Consider the following 9,397-nt stretch of genomic DNA (forward strand, 5'->3'; position numbering starts at 1 on the left):
ATTTTTATTGACAGCAACCAACTTTACTACGGCTGCGTTCCATTTCAAGCAATTTCGAGTTAAATCTTTGTGAACTCGAGCGACTGCATTCGCGTTAAAGTACCGTTCCGTTTTTAGGGTTCCGTACCCAATGGGTAAAAAGGGGCCCTATTACTAAGACTCCGCTGTCCGTCTGTCACCAGGCTGTATCTCATGAACCGTGATAGCTAGACAGTTGAAATTTTCACAGATGATGTATTTTTGTTGCCTCTATAACAACAAATACTAAAAAGTACGGAACCCTCGGTGCGCGATGCCGACTCGCACTTGGCCGGTTTTTTAACACAGGGCGTTTTTATTTCGAGTCAATCCAAGTTCTAATAAAAAGCTAGCATAATTAGTAGATTGTGTCACAAGGGAGCAAAATGACATATTTACGGCAAGGGCGTATATTGAATCGTAAACGAAGCGAAGGGTTCTATAATAGAATCCCGAGAGTACCGAGGGATTCTAAAGTAGAATCCTGAGCATAGTGAGGGATTCAAGTGGGTTACGCCCAAGATGGAAATAATTTTGCTACCATGTGACACACACTGCTTTTCACATCACCTATAATGTAATTATATATGATGTTTAAAAATATTATTTAAGTTAAAAAAATAATGTGCAAAAAAATTAAAAAATGGTGTCCTAGAACAGAAAAGTGTTACTTTGATCCCTCCTAGCAGGGAAGAAAAGTGCCACTTTGATCCTTCCTAGCAGGGAAGAAAAAGCCCGTTTTTGAATTGGTGATGTGAAATAGTAGATTGTACAACAAGGGCATACAGCGCTCCTTTTCCATACGAGGCAATTTATTGCCTCGTGTAAATATGGATCGCTTTATGCTCTTGTTGTTACAATCCACTACTTATTTATTAGAGAGAGTAGAATTTTCATACGTAGGCAGTATTTTGCCATTTTGCTAATTGGGTTTAATTTAGTAGGTGTAGGAGTGTAGGTAGACAACTCAAAATTGCGGTCTATGCTAAAGTACCAACGCGAATAGTAATAGGTTGGGGTATTTATTTACTTGGTATTCAATAGACTGAGTAATAATATTACATTGATTTTCCTTATTGCAATTCGTTAGATAGTAATCATCCGTATAATTTGAAATGCTTTTAGGTGGCGCTAATTTATTAACTTCTACCTCCCCCGTAACATCAGTTTACGTTAATTACAATATACCTAAGACGACGACGAGGGACGGTAAGCATGATAAAGATATTGAAGGGAGAGTGAGTGCTGGAAATCGCGTGAATGGGGCACTTAACGCTTTTATGAGCATCCAGAAGGTGTCGCAAAAGGCACGGTTGGCTGTGCATAGAGGGGTGCTGGTGCCTACACTTATGTATGGTAGCGAAAGTTGGGTATGGCAGAAGAGGCATCAAAGCCAAGTGAATGCAGTGGAAATGAGAGCGTTGAGAAGTGTATGTGGGGTGAGATTACAAGATAGAATTAGGAACAGTGTGATAAGGGAAAAGTGTGGACTGAGCGAAGATGTAGTGACAAAAGTTGAGAAAGGTATGTTGAGATGGTTTGGACACGTGGAAAGAATGAGTGAAAGGAGGCTAACAAAGAGAGTGTATAAGGGAGAGGTAGAAACGGGAGTTGGAAGGGGCAGACCTCGGCGGACTTTCTCTGATCAGATCGGGGAAATCCTGAAGAAAGGCCAGGTCAAGAGCACCCTAAACCGGCGAGCGTGTATGAGGAATGTTATGAAAGTGAAGGAAGCGAAAGAGGTATGTCAGGATCGTAGCAAGTGGAAATCCGTGGTCTCTGCCTACCCCTCCGGGAAATAGGCGTGATTATATGTATGTGTGTATGTACAATATACCTGACCGGATCTTCTCTTTGAGAATTGTCCATAAAATAAGTAGGTGTTCTTTCTATAGGTATATTTTAATAAATTAATAATAAATAGGTACTTACACCGCTGGGCGCTCTTTTGCTTACAAAATTTGTCTATTTTATCTGAAAGTAAGGTGACATTCATCATCATCATATCAGCCAGAGGACGTTCACTGCTTGACATAGGCCTCCCCCAAAGAGTGCCACAATGACCGGTCTTGCGCCACCCGCATTCAGCGGACTCAGGTCATCACCTTGTGGGGGGGGGGTCTACCCACGCTGCGCCTTCCGGTACGTGGTCGCCACTCGAAAACCTTTCCGCCCTAACGGCCCACGGTTCTACGTGCAATGTGCCTTGCCCACTCTGCCGTGTCAGACGTATCTCTGCTATGTCAAAAAACATAGTTTTGAGTAATCAAAATCAAAATTAATCAAAATTTATTTATTTGTAAACATAGGTTAAATATAGTTCTTATACAATAATTTATGTTTCACTATGTTTTGCCATTTGGCATACAAATATAAACAAGAAGAGATGGAGCATGCACTAATTATAACAGATGTCAAACGAAAGTAATATGTTAAATGTCAAACAAAATAAGAGTGTACTAAATTGAAAATTAAATTAATTGAATTATAAACTAAGAGTGTACTTAAAACTAAAACAACTTAAATTCAAAATATGTCGAGTAAATATTCCATTATCGAATAGTATGCTTTTTGTACCAAAAAGTCATACAGGCATTTCTTAAATTCAGTTACATTATCTATTGCAATAATATGTTTTGGCAACTTATTGTATGTTTTGGCAACTTATTGTATATTTTGGGTGCCATCCCAAAGATACTTTTAGCAAGCAAAGCCGAGTTCACGGATTGGATGTAAATTTTTTCGCATCTGCGAGCACTTTTAAACATTGAAAATTGATCGATGTTGTTTTTAATGTAAACCGCAGTTTCAAAAATGTATAGACATGGCAGGGTTAGTATATTGAACCTAATGAAATGTGGTTTACAGGTTTCCATTAATTGTAATCTACAAACTGATCTTAAACATTTTTTTTGCGCCTTAAAAGCAGCCTCGCGATCAGTGGAATTTCCCCAGAACATGACACCATATCTCAGTGTTGATGTTACGTATGCATGGTAGGCAGTCAGTAAAGCAGACTCGTTGACTCTTTTACTTAGATTATACAATGCATAAGAAAATCTGCTAAGCTTATTGCATACAATTTCAATTTGATTTTTCCACGTCAGCTTATGGTCTAAACTTAATCCTAAAAATTTTGTAATGTCCGTTTCATCAATAATGTTATCTTTATATGTCACAGTTAGATCGGGCAATTTGTCTAGTCTTTGTTTAAAATTCATAATTTTTGTTTTAGTCAAATTAATGCGTAAATTGTTTCTGTTTAGCCATTCTATTACTGTTCCAAGTGTCTTGTTTATGTCAATTTGTAATGCATGTGGGTCTGAATCTGAGAATACAATTGTACAGTCATCTGCAAAGAGGACCATGGGGTGATCTATAGCTAGTGGCAAGTCATTGATATAGATAATAAAAAGCAATGGGCCAAGTACACTGCCTTGAGGCACGCCAAATTTTATTTCTTTGAAATCAGATGACACAAGCTGCTCTGTTTTTGATTTTGTACATATCTTATTAATTGTTACTATCTGCCTACGTCCAGTTAAATACGATTTTAGAAGTTCATTGACATTGCCGCGTACGCCATAATTATATAACTTATTTAACAAGATATTGGGATCGACAAAATCGAACGCTTTGGACATGTCCATGTACAGAGCGCAAACCGGTTTCTTTTTATCCATGTCAGTCATAATTCCATGTAGTAAGCTGTAAATCGCCATATTTATAGACTTGTTTTTCCGAAATCCATATTGTTCTATTGCAAACAATTTATAAGTTTCAAAATATTGATATAGACTATTATAAATAACCTTTTCTATGATTTTGGAAAAAATTGACAGAAGTGCTATTGGTCTATAATTGTCCATACATTCTTTGTCACCCTTTTTAAAAAGCGGTCGTACTACTGCAATCTTTAGCATTTCCGGGAATTTGCCATATTCAATGCATAGATTTGTGATGTAGCAAATAAGTGGTGATATTATATGAGCAACTTTTTTTACGACTTTACAAGATACTCCATCGTGGCCAGTGCTATTCGTGTTTTTTAAAGAATTAATAATTGTGTAAATGTCATGGGGGCCAGTGGGTCTCATAAAAATAGAATTAGGATATGTATATGTCAAGGTATTATTATTAGGTATAGTTACTGGATATAAATTATTATTTGACGTCACGTGATCTACAAAATGTGAATTGAAATTTTGTGCAATGTCTTTTGTGTCATTTATTCGTCTACCGTCACACTGAATGTGTGTAATGTTCTCTCTTAAGCAAGGAGATTTTGATTTTTTTATGACATTCCAAGTAGCTTTGGATTTATTTACAGAATTTTTAATGTAGTAGTCATTCTGTGATTTTTGGGTAAGTAGTATAATTTTTTTAAGTCTATTGGAATACGTTTTTAAATAAGTTTTGTTACATGTGTTAGGCGATAATCTATATTTCCAAAGTAATTCCCTTTTTTTCCTGCAGCATTTCCTTATTCCATTCGTAAGTAAATCGACTTTAAAGTTTTTGGTGAGCGTGAAAACTAATAAACTCATATATTTCGTGAGTTTATTGAGTTAAGTCATTTTTAATATGTGTTTTGTGTTTCAATAGACGTGAAGAATAATATTTCTTTACTTTTTTTTTGTAAAAGTACATAGTTTTTGAAATAAACGCATAAACATAGTTTGGCGTAACCACTGTTTCATACATTTGGTGGTTGCGCGTAACTATGTTAACTTAAAGTTAGACGAGTTCGTTGTATGAGCGCTCATACTATTTCGCGTGGCCACGGCTCGCGGGCTTATTGCGGTTTTCGTTTATCTAAAGTTAGAAGACTACTTTGTATCAACTTCTAGTAAAACGTGTAACCAGGGCATGGGGAATATTGAGGTGGTCACGCGTAGTTCTTTTATCTTAAGTTGTAAGAGTTCGATGTATTAGTGCTCCTAGTAAAACGCGTAACCAGACTACACAAGATAATCCATTTTATATTGTGCTAACTCACATTACATACAAGGAGCCCGATTTCCATCAGTCCTTACATCATTGGTTATAAAGTAGATCAATCGTATGGTGGAAAGAGCCTTATGTTTAAGAGCGTTTGCATGTATGTATGTATGTGTGTGTGTGTGTGTGTGTGTGTGTGTGTGTGTGTGTGTGTGTGTGTGTGTGTGTGTGTGTGTGTGTTTGTTTGTTTGTATGTACTTTATTTAATATTTAATCCCAGTAAGTGTAAAAGGCGGAATTAACGGCAGAAGGTCAGTTACTCCAAAAATTTTAACCGCCTTAAAAAAAAGGTTCTCAGTTTGACCCGTATGTTTGTCCGAGATTATCTCGCGTTTGGCTGAACCGGGTTTGATGCGGTATTCAGAAAAATGTTTGTTACATTTTGGAGAAGGTTTTACATAGATCAGAGCTGATGCTGAACCCTGGCTGTACCTAGTGGAACTCAGGTTTGGTGCAACATAGGCACACGCTGTTTTGGTCATCCAACACGTCTTAATGAGTAGTTGGGGGAGCAGTACCCAAGATAAAGCTGATGGTGAACCCTGGCTGTACCTAGTGGAACTCAGGTTTGGTGCAACGTAGACAAACGCTGTTTTGGTCATCTGACACGCCTTGATGAGCACTTAGGAGAGCAGTACCCAAGATAGAGCTGATGCTGAACCCCGGCTGTACCTAGTGGAACTCAGGTTTGGTGTAACATAGGCACACGCTGTTTTGGTCATCTAACACGTCTTAATGAGCAACTGGGAGAGCAGTACCTAAGATAGAGCTGATGCTGAACCCTGGCTGTACCTAGTGGAACTCAGGTTTGGTGCAACGTAGGCAAACGCTGTTTTGGTCATCCGACACGCCTTGATGAGCACTTGGGAGAGCAGTACCCAAGATAGAGATGATGCTGAACCCCGGCTGTACCTATTGGAACTCAGGTTTAGTGTAACATAGGCAAACGCTATTTTTGGTCATCCGACACGCCTTGATGAGCACTTGGGAGAGCTGTACCTAATAGTGGAACTTAGGTTTGGTGCAACGTAGGTAAACGCTGTTTTGGTCATCCGACACGCCTTGATGAGCATTTGGGAGAGCAGTACCCAAGATAGAGCTGATGCTGAACCCCGGCTGTACCTAGTGGAACTCAGGTTTGGTGTAACATAGGCACACAATGTTTTGGTCATCCAACACGTCTTAATGAGCACTTGGGAGAGCAGTACCCAAGATAAAGCTGATGCTGAACCCTGATCGTACCTAGTGGAACTCAGGTTTGGTGCAACGTAGGCAAACGCTGTTTTGGTCATCCGACACGCCTTGATGAGCACTTGGGAGAGCAGTGCCCAAGATAGAGCTGATGATGAACCCCGGCTGTACCTAGTGGAACTCAAGTTTTGGTTCAGGTTTGGTGTAAATTTATTGTGGGTATTAGAAGATATATAGTAAAAATATTAAGGTCAGTTACTCCAAAAAATTTATTCAGAATCAGAATCATTAACTATACGTTTCTATGTATTTCAAAATAAGACACTCCAGCGATCCAAATATATGTTTAAACTAATATTTTGCCTCTACTGACACTGTTTGAAACTTTTTCTTGCTTTAAGTAATAAAAATGAAAAGAAGAGTAAAAAAATATGTTTTATAAATTATGTTCATAACTTTACTTACTTTTTATGCATTTATTAGTTATCTTCTACAGAAGAAAGACACTACTACAGAAGTATGTAACAAGATAGTACTCGTGCATTACTTATATTATATTGTCAGTTATTTCAATTAATTTTGTTTGTCATTTTTTATTTACGTTAAGATTTTTGTAAGTAGGTACCTGTCGGGGCTTCTAACCTCCGTGGCGACCTGACATAGACCGACTGACTGACTAGCTGACTGACATACATATTTGGAATATTGGAACATTTGGAACGACCGACATTTAAATTCAAAATTAGACATGACAATCACAAGACCAGTTGACGACTAGTTCATGACAGACAGCGGACGACGATAAACAGTTCAGTGCCTATGTAGGTTATCTTAAGATTTAAAAAAAAAACGAAATAGTTTAGTTTTTCACAGGGTTTTCAGCAATGATTACAAAGTGAGATTAACTATAGGTAAGATAATTAGTCGCACAACCTTTGTTTTCTTCCACATTTCTATCACTACACATTCGTAACAAGGCTTTACTTCGTAAAAAACTCATTTCAAAGACTAATTTATCATATTTTGAACAAACAACATAAAAAAAACACCGGAACGCTAACTTAACCGGGTCAATATTACGTACGTAATGAAATGTAAATGTGACGTTTTCAATCAAAAGGTACCACATTGTCGCTTACCATAAGGACGAAAATTGCTTGTATCTTTATACGAAAAAAACCTGTCAGAATGTCCTTATGATAAGCGACAATGTGGTACCTTTTGTTTGAAAACGACACAAATAAACAAATACACGTGGCAAGGAGCGACGAGCCGCTCCCTCCGCGCCCCGCCCCCCGCCTCACCGCGAGCCGCCTATCGCCGTACTACCTGCGTGTGGTTACGCGAAACTATGATAACTCGAGATAGTAGATATCCAGTTTGCCGTAAAAAAACTGCGAAGAGTTACGCATAATTATTCTAACTTGAGTTAGAAGAGATACGCATAACTCAATGTCCAAAAATTCGAAAACGTCTATCTTAAAACATGAAATATCTCAGTAACTAAAGACATTTTTTGAAATTTTGTTTAAGTATTATATAAAGCATAGTGTCTAGTTTCATTTTGCACTGGTTAGGCGTATCTCTGCTATCTAAAGATAGCAGAGATACGTCTGACACGGCAGCACTGCCACTTAAGTTTAGCGATTCGGAGGGCTACATTCGTTACATTGGTTCTCCCAAACGAGTCGGATTCGTCGATTAACCTCTTTCTCGAAGTTGGACCTACCTAACTGGACAGTTTGTCCTTAGGTATATATAATCGTCTAGAACTTCAAGTGTAAAGTCTCCGATTGTAACGGGAGTTGGTTCTACATGATCTTCGTCTTGTCCATGTTCATCCTCAGACCAACTCGCTCGGAAAAGGAAGGTGTCATTCATGTCTCTAAATTAATTAATATATTCCAAAATCTTCAAGGCGAAAGTTTCCTAATAGATTATTCAAATTTGAAGACGTATTTCATTATTTCGAATTTACCTTTGTGCTTTGAAATAAATAAACATTACTCATTACTGCATTATTCATATTTTATTTTTCTACGTAGTAAGTTCAGACCGTTATTAAAAATGTCATATTAGCAATATCGCAATTAAGTACCTACAGTCAGCAGCAGAAGTTGCTAAGCGGGCGAGGTGTTCAAAATTATCTTGACGCGACTTTATTGTTAAGAGAATGAGAACGAGAACTGTACGTGAAAAATTACTCGTTAATAAATTGTAAGTATTAATTCCACTTATTCCGGCATTGATACTCATAGCAACTAAGTAAATCAGTGATCTGACGTTTTTAATTTCGGAACTTCCTTAATATCATACGGATAAGGCCTGTGCACACCGGCTGCGTGTGCGTAGAGTAGACGTGCACGTTGTAATATACAGATCCTTATGAGAGACGGCACACCACTTGCGTGACGTGCGTGCACGGCTCGAACATTTTAGCACGCAGCCGGTGTGCGGCCTTACGTGTGGCAACGGGTTAGTTTGGTTAGCCTTCACATGTTTACATATTGACTGTTTATGTTTATTGCAAGTTCATATAAGTACATTTGCTACTTGCGTTTAGTGTAGTGGCAAAACGCAGGCTCGCAATAGGCAAACAATGTGTAAACAGGCCCCAATGTGAAGACCAGCCACACATTTACCCCGCAGCCACACTTACCCATATGGACATTATATGTGTTGTTTTCAAGCAAAAAGGTATCACATTGACGCTCTGACAGATTATTCGTTTAAAGATGCAAGCAAACTTCGTCCTTATGGTAAGCGACAATGTGGTACATTTTGCTTGAAAACGTCATATTCTTTGGGTATTTACCAGTCGGTATAGGATAGGGGTAGGTAAAATAAAGAAAAAAAATCTTTTTTTACAGCTAGCCAAGGCAGAGCTTTTTATAATTACCGCCGGTACGAAATGTACCAATCACAGAATCAAAACCCTATTTAATAATCACCCCCAACAGTATAAAAATCACAATCAACTAGCCAACATATCGAAGCTCCGCCCTGACTTGGCCTTTTATTTCCATATTTAAGATTATCTTAATATTTTCGATACACATAATTAAGGAACAAAAAACCAAAAAACTTCTCTCAATTTTCTCAATAATAATAGTATCCAAAACATATGTGGTAAGTACACAGGTCGTAATTACGCCGCTTCAGGGATTGCAGCGCACACTGTTAATAT

Source organism: Cydia strobilella, chromosome 11 (genome assembly GCF_947568885.1).
Source record: "Cydia strobilella chromosome 11, ilCydStro3.1, whole genome shotgun sequence".
NCBI lineage: Eukaryota > Metazoa > Arthropoda > Insecta > Lepidoptera > Tortricidae > Cydia > Cydia strobilella.